Consider the following 16101-nt stretch of genomic DNA (forward strand, 5'->3'; position numbering starts at 1 on the left):
CCAAGCTCAACAAATAAACATCTTTCTCTAGAGCTTGGGTGGTGGTTGAGATAAACTGTCCCTTCTTCTGCTTCTCACTTGTAGAGTCCTTTATTATTATCTATTCCTTCAGGTCTTACTAAGCTGTGGCTGACAATGGGCTCATAGTAATAACAATAATCAAGATTTCACTTGGCATGTGTAGGGGCTCATGTAGATTTTCTTGTCTCCAAATATAATATTTCTGGGGTCGCCAAGAAATATTCATGAGTTTTCATTGACAAACTGGTTTGACGACCGCATGCTATGTAGTGGGTAGTCTTGTTGCTTCTATTGAGTTATATTACATCTAATGGTTCATGTTGCTCTCGTGGGCACCACCTTTGCTTCTTCTGGCTACAACAATGCCTACCAGGCATTGTTCTTGATTGGTGTTGCATCCATTGGAGACTACCACACACTACAGGGACCATGCCCCTGTCAGGTTCTACTGCTCTTTTCCACTGGGAAGCACAGACTCCTATTAGGCACTTTCACCACTTTTGTCATTTCCTATCAGACACCACGACTGATACAGTGGAGTCTTTATGGGACCAAAACTGCTTAGTGGTCTGTGAAGAAGTGAGGAGAGAAATACTGTCTTCTCTTTCTATGATATTCTGTTGCAGGTGAGGAAAAAAGAGCAAGCCTTCTGCACCTATGCATTTTCAAAATTATTTAGCCACATACAGCTTTTTTTTCCTTTTGTTTTTTCTCCATTTCCTTTTCCTTCCTTCCTTATTTCTTTCCTCCTTTTCTTCCTTCCTTTTTCCCTCCCTCCCTCCATTTCTTCTCTTCTCCCTTCTAACTTCCTTCCCTTCTTTCTTTCTTTCCTTCCCTTCCTTCCATCTTTCTTTTTTCTTTTTCTCTGAGAATTAAGCATTAGTCCCTGTGTGTAAATAGACGTAGTATGTTGAGTGTTCATGTTCTTCCTATAAAATAAGTTGTTTCCCAGAGGCTTCTAAATCTCTCAAATAAGAGATCATGGAGATCAAGCTTAATTGGTTCAACAAGTGTGCTGTGACAGGTTCTATAATACAGTAAGAACTCAATAAAAAACTATTGAATGAGTGAAGGAAATACGTGAATCTCAGCCTAAGTGTAGTCTGAACCATGGTACAGAGGTCTTTTGGTGTATCTTTCATTTATTCTAAAGTTTTAGAGATCAGGGTTTGCTTTTATTCAAACTTTGCACCTTCTAAAGTTCCTAGTTTAGAATTTTGCATATAATGGCTTAAACGTATTTTTCAAGAAATCAGTGGTGTTTCTTTTCCAGCAGTGCTGCAAAGACATATATATGAGATGTATCATGTTGTAAAATATGGTCGATAATTGGTATGTATGCCAAGGTTCACATTTGTGTAACCTTAGTATTGCTTGAATATTATAATTTAATTTTTGATAAATGGTTATCTTTAATCCTGAGGGATAAGTATCTGTCCTTTGCAGTCTTCTAGTTTCAAAATTTCTATTTGAATTGATTGTTAGCGTTAGATGCTTTACAAAACATTCCTTTGTTTATATTATTCCTATCAGAATGAATGACTTCTTAAAAAAAACAAGCAAAACATATAATTAATGTCATAAAAGTCAATGTAACCCAAAGCAACGCCACAAAATGCTATCAGTGTTTTAAAATAAAATAAATAAATTTATCCAAGGGCTAAATATTATTTATGCCCTGTCTTTCTATGTATTAATTATCTACACACTAGAAAATATATTTTTAAAATTTTCTCTTCTAGTAGCAATAGGGCATTGCTTGACATAGTATTTCCTCTGTAAGTACAAGTAGGATAAGTTGTGGGGGCAGCAATAAAGGTAACTTAATAGAAAGTGTTCACATACAGACAGTAGAGGTTGAAAAAATTTCAAAATTTGTGGAAAGGATAAGACCCGTAATTAGGCTGAGTTGTGTACCTGGAGCCAAAGGTATGCTAACAATTTAGGGTGGCAAAATTTGAGGTGAGATAGTTGTGACAGTATTAACACAATTCTTTATCATTCAAATGGTATTATGATGTTACTGCATAACTGGGATGCCTTTGTTAGTCTTGTGTATCTAAATGGGATTTTCATGTTAATTTTGTGATCGGAGGTTTCAAGTGGAGATGAAAATTTTTTTCAAGGCTTATACACTTTCCAAGTAGACATAAATGAAAAAATAATAAATGCATGATGTGCAGATTCCTTAGTTCAGTGAGTGGCACTCTCATGTGTTAGTTACTTAGGACAGAAGAAAAGTCTTCTTCATTCCAAACATCAAATCCATCAACAAGACCTCTTGATTTTACTTCCTCAGTATCTTATAAATCTTCCTACTTCTTTCATCAAATTCACTGTACACCTACCCCTCTCTTATTGACTATCTTGTTATCTGACATTTCTCATTTACGACAACAGTAAAAAAATCTACTATCTGATTGTTTTCCAGCTATTAATGATGAACATCTGGCTGTAACAAATGCTGAGGTGCAAGGTGAACATAACTCTGGCTGTGACACTTAAGGTTATGTGTCATCTTGGTTTAGCCATGATTGTCTGAGGCTTATTAGTTATGTAATGATGTAATTTGGCAGTTATGTAATGATGTAGCCATCCTCCATTTTGTGATCTGATGTGGTCATCCTCCATTTTTGCATAATGCCAATTTTTGCATAATGACCTTGTCTTTGGAACCTAGCCGTGTCGATAAGTGAGGAGGGGGTGTAGTTCAAGCTATCATCATTTCCATCTGAACTACTACACTAGCCATTAAAGTCGTTTCCCTACATACTTTTTTCTCTCTCCTTTAGTCAGTTCTTTGCAGTGCAGTTAGTGAAATTTTCTAAGGGCAAACTTGTCATCTTCTTGCATAAGGCTTATCAGTGGCTTCCCATGCTTCTAGAATACAGAAAAAATAGTTTCACATGTCCTACAAAACCCAGCAGGGTATAGTCTGTATAATGTAACTACTGGTAACTCCAAAATATATAAATCAGCCCTGACTCATCCCATAAATTCCAGATACATATCCAACTGCATTAATATCTAAAACTCATTTTCTCTCCTTTTCACAGATTTTTGAGAATTTTGAGAATTTTCTTCTTTCAAGGCATTTGCCCATTTTGACTTGGTTGTCAACTTTTTTGACATAAAATTGTTCATAATAATTCCTTATTTTTTTAGTAGCTCTAGATTTTGTCTCTTATAGCATGAAAGTCATTCTCACAAGTGACTTTTGCATATCTTTTAAGAATGTTTATGATTGAAAATACATAATTCCATGCATGTTTCTAAGACATTATTGATTGCAAAATATTATCAATGGTAACCTTTTGATGGTTAGACTAGAGGTAATTTTTATTTTCTTCTCTTTGCATACCTATATTTCCTAAATTTTCTACAATAAATATGTTCTGTTTCCATAATGATAATTTAAGAAAATCTTTAAAAAATTCAATGTCTAGCTTGAACTTCCAGAATTAGGAATATAATAAACTATTCTTGCAAGCTGTGTGTCAAGTAACAATTATAAAATCTGTACAAAATTGGGAAAAAAGCATATAAAAGTACTGGAAAGCATCCAAAATTAGAAAGAAGATGGAGCAGACTTTACCCTTAAAGAATTGCTAGTTTGTAGCTTTCTTTCCTGAAGGTTTTCCCCAAGCATTATGTCTACAGTAGCAGAAAATTACAGGCTTAGTAGCTGGAGATGACAAAAGAATACAGCTCAGGTCTGGAAGAGTGGATGGAAATTTAAGAGGGAAATCCTGTGAGAGAACTATAGAATGGGAGAGACACAAACCTGAGTATAAACTGCCAAAATCCCTGACTGACAGCTAAACTACACTTGGGCAGGGAAGAACCTAGAGGAATTATCCAAGAACAGGCAAAGTTCAGAGAGGAAACTAGCCTTGAAAGGCAGAGCTACACTGGGTTAGGTTTGTGATTTTGCTCCTTTCTTTAACTGAGTACATTCCCCAAACTGTGAACAGCTTGAGTAGAAATAACTGAAGACTTACTGACTTGAGGCATCAGAGGACAGAGCTTGAAATTGGCAGAGCAGCTGAAACTTAACAGGAGAATCCTAAAAGCAATGTATAATTCTAGAGAGAGTGAGCTCCCAAATCTGTGTATATACGCTGCTCAAATACTTGGCTCACTGTTAAACTATGAGAATGCATAGGATTCCCTCAGGGTGTCAGGCTAAGAAATTCAGCAGCAGGAAGTTGTAAAAAATGAAGCAGCGATATCAGCTGTTTCACACTGCAGGGTAGAGAGAGTTTGTGCTTTGAGTCCAGGTAACCTAAGTACTAGAGGAGCTCTGGTGGTGCAGTGGTTAAAACACTCGCCTGCCAACCAAAAGTTCAGCAGTTTGAACCCACCAGCCGCTCTGCGGGAGAAAGATGTGGCAGTCTGCTTCCATAAAGATTTACAGTTTGGAAACCCTATGGGGCAGTTCTACTGTCTTTTGTAGGGTCACTTTGAGTTGGAATTGAGTTGATAGCTGTGGGTTTGTTTGGTTTTTTGTTTTTGTTTACAAAGAATCAGAAACAACAACAAATAAAGAAATGCTCAAAAGAACACAAATTCCAAAATCTACAATGTCCAGTTTTCAACTCAAAATTACTAGGCCTGCCAAGAAACGAGAAATTATGACCTATATTTATGGGGGAAGAAAAAAAAAAAGAAGCAATCAATAGGAATTGACTTTGAGTGTGTCCAGATGTTGAATTTAGCAGCTGAAGATAACAAAACTGCTATTATAAATATGTTTCAAGATTTACAGGTAAATATTTTCAAATAGCTAAAGGAAAATTGATGTGGAGGAAATCAACAGAGAAATTTAAACTCTTAAAAAAAGATATTGTAGAGATGAAAAGTACAAAAACTAAAGTTAAAAAATCACTAGTTAGGCTCAACAACAAATTGGAGATGGGAGAAAAAAATAAGTAAACTTAAAATTAGTTCAATAGAAGTGACCTAACATGAAAAACAGATAAGAGAAAGTTCGTAAAGAATGAACAGAATCTTAGAGAACCGTGGGATATTACTGAGCAGTCCAACATATGTGTAATTGATGTCGCAGAAGGGAGAAAGAAAGGGGTAGAAAAAATATTTAAGGACTAAGCGTTAAACTCTTTCCAAATCTGGTGAAAAAAAGTACAGATTCAAAAAGTTTAATGAAAATCGAAGAGGATGAAAACAAATAAACCCACATTAGGGACTTCCCCCCACCTCTTTAGGCACTTTTTAGTCAAGCTACTTGAAAGTCAAAAATCAAGAGTGTCTGTATGTTTCTGTAATTCTCTCAAATCACATAAGGTATATGTCAATTTTATGCTTTCAAAATCACACACTCATGCATACTTTCATAATATGAACTTAGAAATATGTCTACCTTTGTGAGGCTTTCTCAACATTAACTATAAATTGTTAGAAAGCTGAAAGTCATTAGAAAACTGTTTAGAAAATTTCTAACTTTAGAAGCAGAAATATAGGAATATGCAAAGAATGTGGTAAACAGCCTTGAAGTTGACTTTGGCCTGGCATTCTGGGATAAAAGAAAACAACACGTAGTTAATCTTTGTAAGCTAGCCTTGAGACATAAATGGTAAACAATCTCCTTAATCTCTAACCTTGAAGACAAGATGCAATGTTCGACTAATTTCTAACCTTAAAGAAAAGGTATGACATTAGGCCAATCTCTAACCCTGGAGAGATAATGTAACATATTAGCCTTTAATGTCACACTAGCCCTTATTGTGTGAGACCAAGGTGAGAAATTCACAGATAAGCACTGGATGTTGATGATAGAAGGCAGAGGCAAAGGGATCTCTCTCTAGTCTCTTACTCTCTCTAAAGATGGAGAGCTTACTGAGACTATCCCTGCTGCCACCAACCTTGGACCCTAGCTATGAGGGAACTCCATTGAGTTCGAGCTGTGGTCAAGCCTTCCTCCCAAGACCACTAATTAAAGGTAAATACCTAAAGTCTAAATATTTGGATCATTTCAATTAACTAACATTATAATTGTAATGGTTAATTCTGATTCTCTGGTTCTAAATGAATATCATGAGGTCTTACCTGCATGCCTTGCCATGACTACCTGGCAATAAGTCAGATAAATTTATGCATGTCAAACCTGGGTATTTGTTAACTTATTTTAAAATGAAATCCTACAGGACAAACAGAATATCTTAACTCAGCCAGAAAAAACAAACAAAACAAAACAAAAAAACCCAAAAAAACAAAAACAAAAAATACCATACAAGGGAACAACAGAACAATTAATGACTGACTTCTCATTATAAACAAAAGTCCAGCAGACATTGGAATGACATATTCAAACTGTTGGGGAAAAAAAAAAAAAAAACTGTCAAGCAAGAATTCTATATCCAGTCAATCTAGCATACCTGCTCTTCAAGATTCTAAAGGCAGCTTTTTGCTGAAGCAAAAGGACATACATGGCAACTCAGATCTACAAGAAGAAATAAAGTACACAGGAAATGGTAAATATGTTGGTAAATATAAAAGAGTACATTTTTCTTTTTATATTTTAATTTCTTCAAAAGGCATATGATGGCTTAAAGCACTGAAATTTTGGTTTTGGAAAATATATAGATGTAAAATATATGGAAACAATTACACAAGGGATGGAAGGATAAGTGTAAATATGCTATTGTAGGTTTCTTATATTTTATTTGAAGTAATTCAGCATTAACTCTAAAAAGATTGTGGTACATTAAAGATGGATATTATAATTCCTGGCAAACACTAAAAGACTATGTACAGAGATAGAGCTAGAAGACTGACAGGAATTAAAATGAAATACTAAAAAACCAAACCAAAACAAAAAAAATTCAATGATTAATATAAAATAAGAAAGGAAGGAGAAAGAGGAGATTAAAAAATAGGTAAGACAGAAAGAAAACAGCAAGATGCAGACTTAAATATAAGCAGATCGATAATTACATTCAAGTAAAATGTGCCAGTCAAAAGGTGGAAATGTTCAGAATGGGTAAAAAACAAGAATCAAAAGCAGCTTTATGCTGTGTGCAAGAGATATGATTAGACAAAAAAGACAAAAATAGATGAAAATAACAGGTATGAAAAATATATACTACATAATAGTAAGAATAGGAAAGCTGGAGTGACCATATTAATGTAAAAAAAGACTTCAAGACAAAAGTGTTACAAGAGACAAAGAGAGATGCTTCCTAATGATAATATGATGAATACATTAAGGGACTATAACCATTTAGAAGTGTGTATGTGTCTAACAACAGAGCTTCAAAATACATGAAGCAAAAACTGACAGAATTTAAGGGAGAAATAGACAAATACACAATCCCTGTAATTTAACACATCTCCCAGGTATTAAAGAGAGAAAAACAACAACAACAGAGTCAGCAAAGATATAGATTAGTTGAATGATGCTATCAAGCACGTGAAGTTTGAGTTTTATAGTTTTAGGTTTTTATTTAGGTCTATGATCCATTTAAGGGGCCCTGGCAGTACAATGGTTAAGCACTTGGCTGCTAACTGAAAGGGTCAGTTTGAACCCACCAGCCGCCTTGGGAAAAAGACGTGGCAATCTGCTTCCATAAAGATTTACAGCCTTGGAAACCTTCTGGAGCAGTTCTACTCTGTTCTGTAAGGTCGCTATGAGTAGGAATTGGACTCGACAACAACAGGTTTGAGGGTATGATCCATTTTGAATAAATACTTTTGTATTAGGTATGAGGTATGAATATAGGTTCAGTTTTTTGCATATGCAGAAAACATACGCTGGAAAGACAATCTTTTCTTCGTTGAATTGACTTTGCACCTTAGTGGAAAATTAATGAACCAAGTACGTGTAGAACTATTTCTGAACTTTTTATTGTGTTTCCTTGATGTGTGTACCTAATTTTTTTCTCCAAAACCACTGTGTTACTTATAGTAGCTTTATAAAAATATGAAAATTAAGCTGTGTAAGTCCTCCAATTTGTGGCTCTTTTTCAGAACTCCGTTGGCTCTTCTAGTTACTTTGCCTTTACATATAAATTCTAGTCTCAGCTTGCTGATTTCTAAAAAATACTGTTAGAATTTTGATTGGAATTGCATTATATATCAGTTTGGGGAGAATAATGATTTGAGATATTCTCTCTTTTCTTTCTTTTTTTTTTTTAATTGTGATTTAGGTGAAAGTTTACAGCTCAAGTTAGTTTCTCATACAAAAATTTATACACACATTGTTATGTGACCCTAGTTGCTATTCCTATAATGTGACCACACATTCCTTCTTTCCACCCTGGATTTCCCGTGCCCATTCAACCAGCTCCTGTCCCTTTCTGCCTTCTCATCTTGTCTCCAGACAGGAGTTGCCCATTTAGTATCATGTATCTAATTTAACTAAGAAGCACACTCTTCATGAATATCATTTTATGTCTTAATATCCAGGCTATTCTTTGTCTGAAGAGATGGCTTCAGGAATGGTTTTAGTTCTGGGTTAACAGAGAGTCCAGGGGCCATGTCTTCTGGGGTTCCTCCAGTCTCAGTCAGACCATCAAGTCTGGTCTTTTTACTAGAATTTGAGTTCTGTACCCCACTTTTCTCCTACTCCGTCAGGGACTTTCTGTTGTGTTCCCTGTCAGGGTGGTCATTGGTGGTAGCTGGGCACCATTTAGTTCTTCTTGTCTCAGGCTGATGGAGTCTCTGGTTTATGTGGCCCCTTTTGTCTCTTGGGCTAATATTTTCCTTGTATCTTTGGTGTTCTTTGTTCCTCTCTCTTTTCTAATATAAATATTTAACATAGAAATTTCCCTATATACACTAGTTTAGCTGCATTCCATGAAATCTATTATAATATTTATTGTGTTTTTGGTGGAAGTTTACACAGCAAATTACGTTCTCATGTAACAATTTCTATACATATTGTTCAGTGACACTGATTTCATTTTTCACAATTTGTCAACATTTTCATTATTTCAGTTCTAGTTGTTCCATTTCCATCAATCTGGCCTCCCTGCACCCTCTCTCCCTCACTTTGACATCTCTTCTTTTGGGTAAATGTTGATCTTTTGGTCTCATATAGATGATTTTTTAAAGGAGCACAGTACTCATGGGTGATATTGTTTATTTTATGAACCAATCTCTTGTCTGAAAGGTGACCTCTAGGTGTGTTTTAGTACAAGGTTTAAATGGTATCTCAGGACAATAGTCTTGGGGGTTCCTCTAGTCTCTACTGGTTGTGTAAGTCTGGCTTTTTCAAGAATTTGAGTTTTATTTTATATTTTTCTCTTATTCTATCCAGGACCATCTATTGTGTCCTTGGTCAGGATGGTCGGTAGTGGTAGCCAGGCACTATCTAGTTCTGGTCTCAGGATAGAGGAGGTTGCGGTTCATGCAGGCTATTAGTCCTATAGACTATTTTCTTCTTTGAATATTTATTTATGATTCCATTTTACTCCATTATTGTCTCCTTATTTTTACCTCTTTTACACTTTTTTTCTAGTGGTTGCCTTAGAGTTTACAACATACATGTTTAGTTAATCAGAATCTATCTTGAAATAATATTAAACAACTTCATGTGTAGTATAAAGAGCATAAAAGAATATACTCCAAATCTCTTCCTTCTCTCCTGTTATGAATTGAATTGTGTCCCCCTAAAAGTTATTTTGAATTCCTAATCCTTGTACCTATAACTATGACCCTGTTTGGAAACAGGGGTTTTCTTTGTTATGTTAGTGAGGTCATTTAGAGTAGGGTGGACCCTAAACTTAATCACTCCTGAAGGGTGTCTTATACAAAGAGCAGAATAAACAGAGACACAGAGGGAAGACAGAGCCATGTGAGGACCCATCTACAAGCAAAAGAATGCTAACGATTTTCTGCAGACACCAGATACTAGGAGAGAGGCCCATACAAATTATCCACATGTCTGAGACCCTGATTTGGACTTCTAGCCTCCGGAGCTGTGAGAAAATAAATTTCTTTTTTTCTAAATTTTATTTAGTTTGTTGTTGTTGAGTATATACACAGCAAAACATACACCAATTCAAAAGTTTCTGCCTGTACAAGTCAGTGGCATTGATTACACTCTCTGAGTTCTGCAACCATTCTCACCCTCCTTTTCTGAATTATTCCTCCCTCATTAACATAAACTCACTGCCCCCTAAGGTTCCTATATCATCTTTTGAGTTGCTGTTGTCAATTTGATCGCATATAGATAGCTCTTAAAAGAGCATAATGCTGAAAGCAGACATTTTTTCCTAGTTTTAAGATGACTTCAGGAGATATTTTTGGTTTAAGGTTTAGAGATTATCTCAGGAGTCCATAAGAATTTTAAATTCTGTTCTGCATTTTCCTCCTTTTGATCAAGATTCTTCTATGGAATTTTTGATCAAAATTTTCAGTAATTGGAGCTGGGCACCATCTAGTTCTTCTGGTCTCATGGCAAAGGAAGCAGCTGTTCATGGAGGCAGTTAGCCACACATTTCATATCCTCTTCCTATTCCTGACTCTCCTTCTGCTGTTGCTCCCAGGGAACAAAGACCAATTGCTGAGCCTTGGATGGCTGTTTGCAAACTTTTAAGACCCCAGGCACTATGCAATGAACTAGGAGGTAGAACAGAAGCATTACACACATTATTAGAACAATTAATGGGGATGTCCCAAGAAACAATTACCCTAAACCTCCAAACCAAGGAAACAAATTCCATGAGGTGTTTGGTTGTACATAAGAAGCCTCAGTAGCTACTCATTTTTTTGTAATATATGTCTATCACACAACTTTTGCTGAGAGAAAATAAATTTTTGTTCTTTAAAGCTACCCATCTTGTGGTATTTTTTGTTATGACAGTACTAGGTAACTAAAACATCTTCTTTATGCTAGTACTTTATACTTGTACATATGTTATAAAACACAGTTCACTGCTCCTATCATTGCTTTGGCCAGTCATTTATCTTTTATAACAATTAAAAACAAGAAAAACAAGTTTTATGTTTACTTTTAGTTATGCTATTTCCAGTGTACTTTGTTTCTTTATATAGATCTAAGTTTCTATCTGAGTCATATTCCTTCTGCCTGAAAGAGTTCTTTAAACTTTTTTTGTAATACAGATCAACTGGCCATGAATTGTCTAAGTTTTTCTTTCTCTAAAAATACTTTATGTCTCTTTCATTTTTTAAAGTTTTTTTCAGAGTAAAGGATTATTGGCTAACGGTTTTTTGTTTTTTGTTTTCCTTCCATCACTTTAAAGATGTTACTATATTGTTTTTGGCTTTCATTGTTTATGATGAAAAGCTTGCTTCTCATCTCATTCTCATCTTTGTTTCTCTGTATGTCATATATGTCGTATGTCTTTTATCTATAAGTGCCTTCAAGATAGTCTCTTTGTCTTTCCTTCTGAGTAGCAGCTTGACTGCGATATATCTAAGTGTGTGTGTGTGTATTTTGTATTTGTCTTGCTGATTTTCAGTGAGATCTTGGATCTGTATTTTAGGAAATTGTCAGCCATTACCACTTCAAATATATCTTTTTCTTTCTTCTCTTTCTCTCTTATTCTATGATTCTAATTATAAATATATATATTTTAGAATGTTTGAAGTTTTCTCACATCTCCTGAATGCTTTTTCTGTTTTTGTTTTTTTCCCAACACTTTTTGTGTTTAAGTTTGGGTTATTACTATTAATCTGTTTTAAGTTAACATTCTTCTGCTGTCTTGAGTTTACTGATGAAACCGTCAAAGACATTGTTCATTTCTGTTTTTGTATTTTTTTATCTTAAGTATGGCTTCTGATTTTTTATAGTGTATTTTTTTCTGCTGAAAGTTCCCATCTGATCATACATGTTATCCATCTTTTCCACTATAGCCTTTTACATATTAATCATAGGTATTTTAAATTTCTTGTGTTATAGTTCTTACATCTGTAAAGTTAGATTCTATTGTCTCTTGTATCTCTTTAATTTTTTCTTGAAAGCTGACATCTTGTGTAGGACAGTTGAGACAGAGGTAAGTAGACTTTGTGCCTTGAAAAGGGCACACGTTTCCTTTTGCTAGACCTCTAGTGTGTGGGGTTGATTGGTTCTATCAGGAATGAAACTGGGTTTGGGGTGTGTTGTTACAGTTACCCTCTGTACACCTCGTACTTCAAATTCTTCTAGCATTACTTTGTGTTTAAGGTGGGGACTGGTTGGCCATTGAGTTTTTCTCAATATTTACTTTATCCCCAGCTTTAGGTCTTCCCCTTTGCCCCTGTGCCTCTGAGAGAATCTTGCTTCAGCCTCTTGCCCTTTTCAAGCAGAAGATACTGTTACTCGTTACTTGATGTTTGCTAGTCTAGCAGCAGGGGTGGGAAGACATTCTCCTGTATTCTGGCTCAGATCAGTTTTAGGAAGGCATTGTGTCCCTGGATTCTGAGGGTGGGAATTTCTCAGTGATCCTCCCCCCTCCTTCCAGTTTAGGAGATATCTAATGATCTCAGCCCAGAATTATTTTTCCTCCTCCCTTAGGTGCAGAGGGCCTTTTCAGTTTCCTTTCTTCTTCTGTGACAGTGCTCTAAAGGGCAATAGGATTTGCTGCCCTTTACTCAGAAGCTTAAGGTTTTGTTCCTAAGGGAGATAAGGGAGAAGAATCTGTGTGGGGCATCATGCATTTACTGCAGTACTTTTATCGTCTTTTAACTTTATATAAATGCAATCATGCAATATGCTTGCTTTTTTAGCTATCTCCTTTTACTCAACAGTATGCTTGAAATACTTCCGTATTGTTTTGTGTAGTTATACTTTTCTCATTTTTATTATTGAATAGAATTCCATTTATGAATATACTAATATCCATTATATTACTATTGAATATTTGGGATTTTTTCAGTTTGGGTCTATTATAAATAGTGTTGCTATGTACATTCTTATACACAAATTTTGGTGAACATATATATTTTGTTTCTGTTGAGTATATTTATATCTATGAGGTAAACTTCGAAATCATAAGGTATGCTTTCAAAATCATATAACCAGGTTTAGGAGATACTGCCTAAAAGTTTTCTGAGTCATTATGCATACCAATATACATTCCCTCTAGCAATGTAAGCAAGACTTGGTTTCTCCAAATCTTTATCAGGACTTGGTTGGTGTTGTCTGTCCTTTTCATTTTAGCCATTATGGAGGATATCTAATTATTTTAAATTTTATTTCATTTATTAAGTTGACTATCTTTTCATTGGTTGATTGGCCATTGTATAGCCACTTTTGTGAAGTGACTGATTAAGTCTTTTGCTCTTATTTCTACAACTGATACATAATGGAAAGATCAGACATGAATTACACATGTGTCTAACAGATTTAAGATTTTGCAGTGTAGTCGGGGGAAAACACCTTTTCAATAAATATGGGCGGTGGAATTGTGGATTATGGATGACTGCATTTTAATTGCTATCTTTATCTTTTTGGTATTTTCTAAATATCCTACAATGAAAATATATAATTTTTTTTAAAAGAAAGATTTGAAAACTAAAAATTAAGTCTTCTTATAATGCAGATATTGTTTGTGATATATATTGTTCTGTGAACTATTATTTTGACACATGATTTGACCCAATTGGCACAATGGTAAAATTTGATTAGAGATTTAGAACTTTTAAAATCATGTATCTGCGCTGTTCAACACCCTTTCCCTAGTGCTTATGACAGTATGGATACATGAATGAATGGATGAATAAATAAATGACCCAGAGAAGTTCCCTTTCTTGATTAATGAATAATCTCTATACTAATACTATTCATAAGTAACATTAGAATTTTTTCTTTTGATGCACTGGTAAACAGCTTCAAAACTGTTGTGGTTTAACTGGAAAGGCTAAATATATGGGTTCTGGAATTTTGCAGGGTATTAACTGATATGACAGTTTGTCTCATTGAAAGAAATGATATGCCTAGTGAGTTTTTCCAAGTTTTATATTAAGTAGTCACAACATTTTGATTAGAGAATAGATTGATTTGTATTTTCTAACTGATAGATCGTTTTTTTCATTATTTTTGTTCACTTCACTGCATACCTACTAAGGATGTGTGGGGTGATCATTATATGGAATACGGTTTACTAAGATTCTTATTGATGTCAAACTGAGTTTTAAAATAGTAAATTTGAATGTCAGTTCTACAAAATATGAAATCCCTTTTCAAGATTGTCATTGGGAACAGGGCTTATACCTTTCTATCGACAATAATATGAATAGTATGCAGTTTTTTAAAGGCATCTAGTTGATATGTAATAGAGAATGTGTTTTCTGTCATGTTCTTCCCAAAGCCAATTCAAAAATCACTCAGTTTTATATTAGAATGTGAAAGGTCATAAGAAAAGTAGTTGGATTTATCACTTATAAGTTATCTAAGTGGAATATATTCATGCCATCCTACTAAAACAGTTTCATATGATTTAATTAATGTTAGCACAGCTTAAAATATAATTCACTAAATAATATGTCTGCAAACTCATTGACTATAGACACTGTACTTTGCAAAATGGAAAGCTAACAGCTACAAAAGCTCTTTAGAAGTATGGTAGCCTTTGCAGATTGTTTGGAATTAATTTGTTTTGAGTAAATGGAAATTAGTCTGTTAAATGAAGCTTCTAAAAAAAGGGATTACAAGGGGGTAGGAGACTATATCACCAGGATATCTTAAAACCCACACATTTGTATGAGTCAAAAGAAGTACTCTCCTTTAAAGATGATCTTATTGCTTCCAAAGGCCTGAGATTTGAACCTCCTGATGGGATATGAAGATCTGGCAAAGTAGAAACATATTTTGAATCTTACTCATTAGAATACTGAACTCATCCATCAGCAGGATTGACAAGGTCTGAGACAAAGCGTTTTGCCTGGCACACAACCTGTACTGAGATTTTCCTGTGGCTAGAATGCAGCACACCTGACAGATGTGTGAGTCATTTAACATAGCAGGAGGTACTCATAAATACCCCAGCCTGGCATTCAACGTGATAGGGACTATTTCTCTTTTGTCTTCTTGACGTTACATGCCCTATAATTGATAAAGAATTTAGGTATAACTAGCTAAAACATATGATGTGATGTCATTTTTATGCAATATTTCTCTTGTATATAAATCTTATAAAATGTACAAGAATCTGAGCTGTGTTTTGACACCTGTGAAAAACATGATACAAATCCTTCTCTTTTCATGATCCAAATGGTTCAGAAAACAAAAACAACTCAAGGACATTATTCTCTCTGTTTATTTTCTTGATAGTTTCTTAAAGATATAATGGGCCTTATTAAATCCATGTTAATTTTTAAATTCAACATCGTGGTTATGAAGTGGAAGAACTAAAAGAATACTGCTGAAAATTCCCAATAACAATGAGTCTGAGTCAGAAAAAGAAAGGCAGAAACGAATATACACCATCTGTAGTTTTTCAAATTAAAATGTATGTCCTAAGGGATGGCGATAGATGCTATTAATTTAAATGTCGTGTTTGGGTAGAAGGAAGCACAACAATTTTAAAATTGGCCTTATTAAAGTTTTTTTTTTTAGCTCAAGTTTCTCGTTCAGTAAATAGCAATTAGAACAAATGCTCATTGTTAAAGTTTATTTAGGTGCTTTGGGGAGCAGTAATAGGCAGGGGGCATAATACTTTCAAAATAGCATTTTATTGCATTTACAAATTACTACATAATCCAAATCTTCCTGCAGTCTGCAAGTGCATAGGGATTTCAGAAATAAGAAAATTAACAATACCTTAAAGGAACAAATAAATATTGCAATTGAACCATGGTACTGTCCCCCACCCCTGGCATATATAGCATTTATTTTAGAAGATGTTTTTGTAAGCATGAATTTTTCAGAAAAAGATTCCAGTTTTGTTTTGCACAGGTCGTGGCTTCCTTCAGTTTGCTAGGCACAGCTGCATATGCAGATGCAGAAACAGTTTATCCTAGAAAATAACCACAGTTCAACATTTTTATACAAAGGTAAATCTTTAGAAGTTAATCAAAACACTCTTTAAGACTATGCCCCAAAACAACGACTGGCTGGAATTCAGAAAAACACATTCATGCAGGAAAGGTTGACATTTGTCAAACAATTTCACTTTC

The sequence above is a fragment of the Trichechus manatus genome, unplaced genomic scaffold (assembly GCF_000243295.1).
Source record: "Trichechus manatus latirostris isolate Lorelei unplaced genomic scaffold, TriManLat1.0 scaffold00043, whole genome shotgun sequence".
Lineage (NCBI taxonomy): Eukaryota > Metazoa > Chordata > Mammalia > Sirenia > Trichechidae > Trichechus > Trichechus manatus.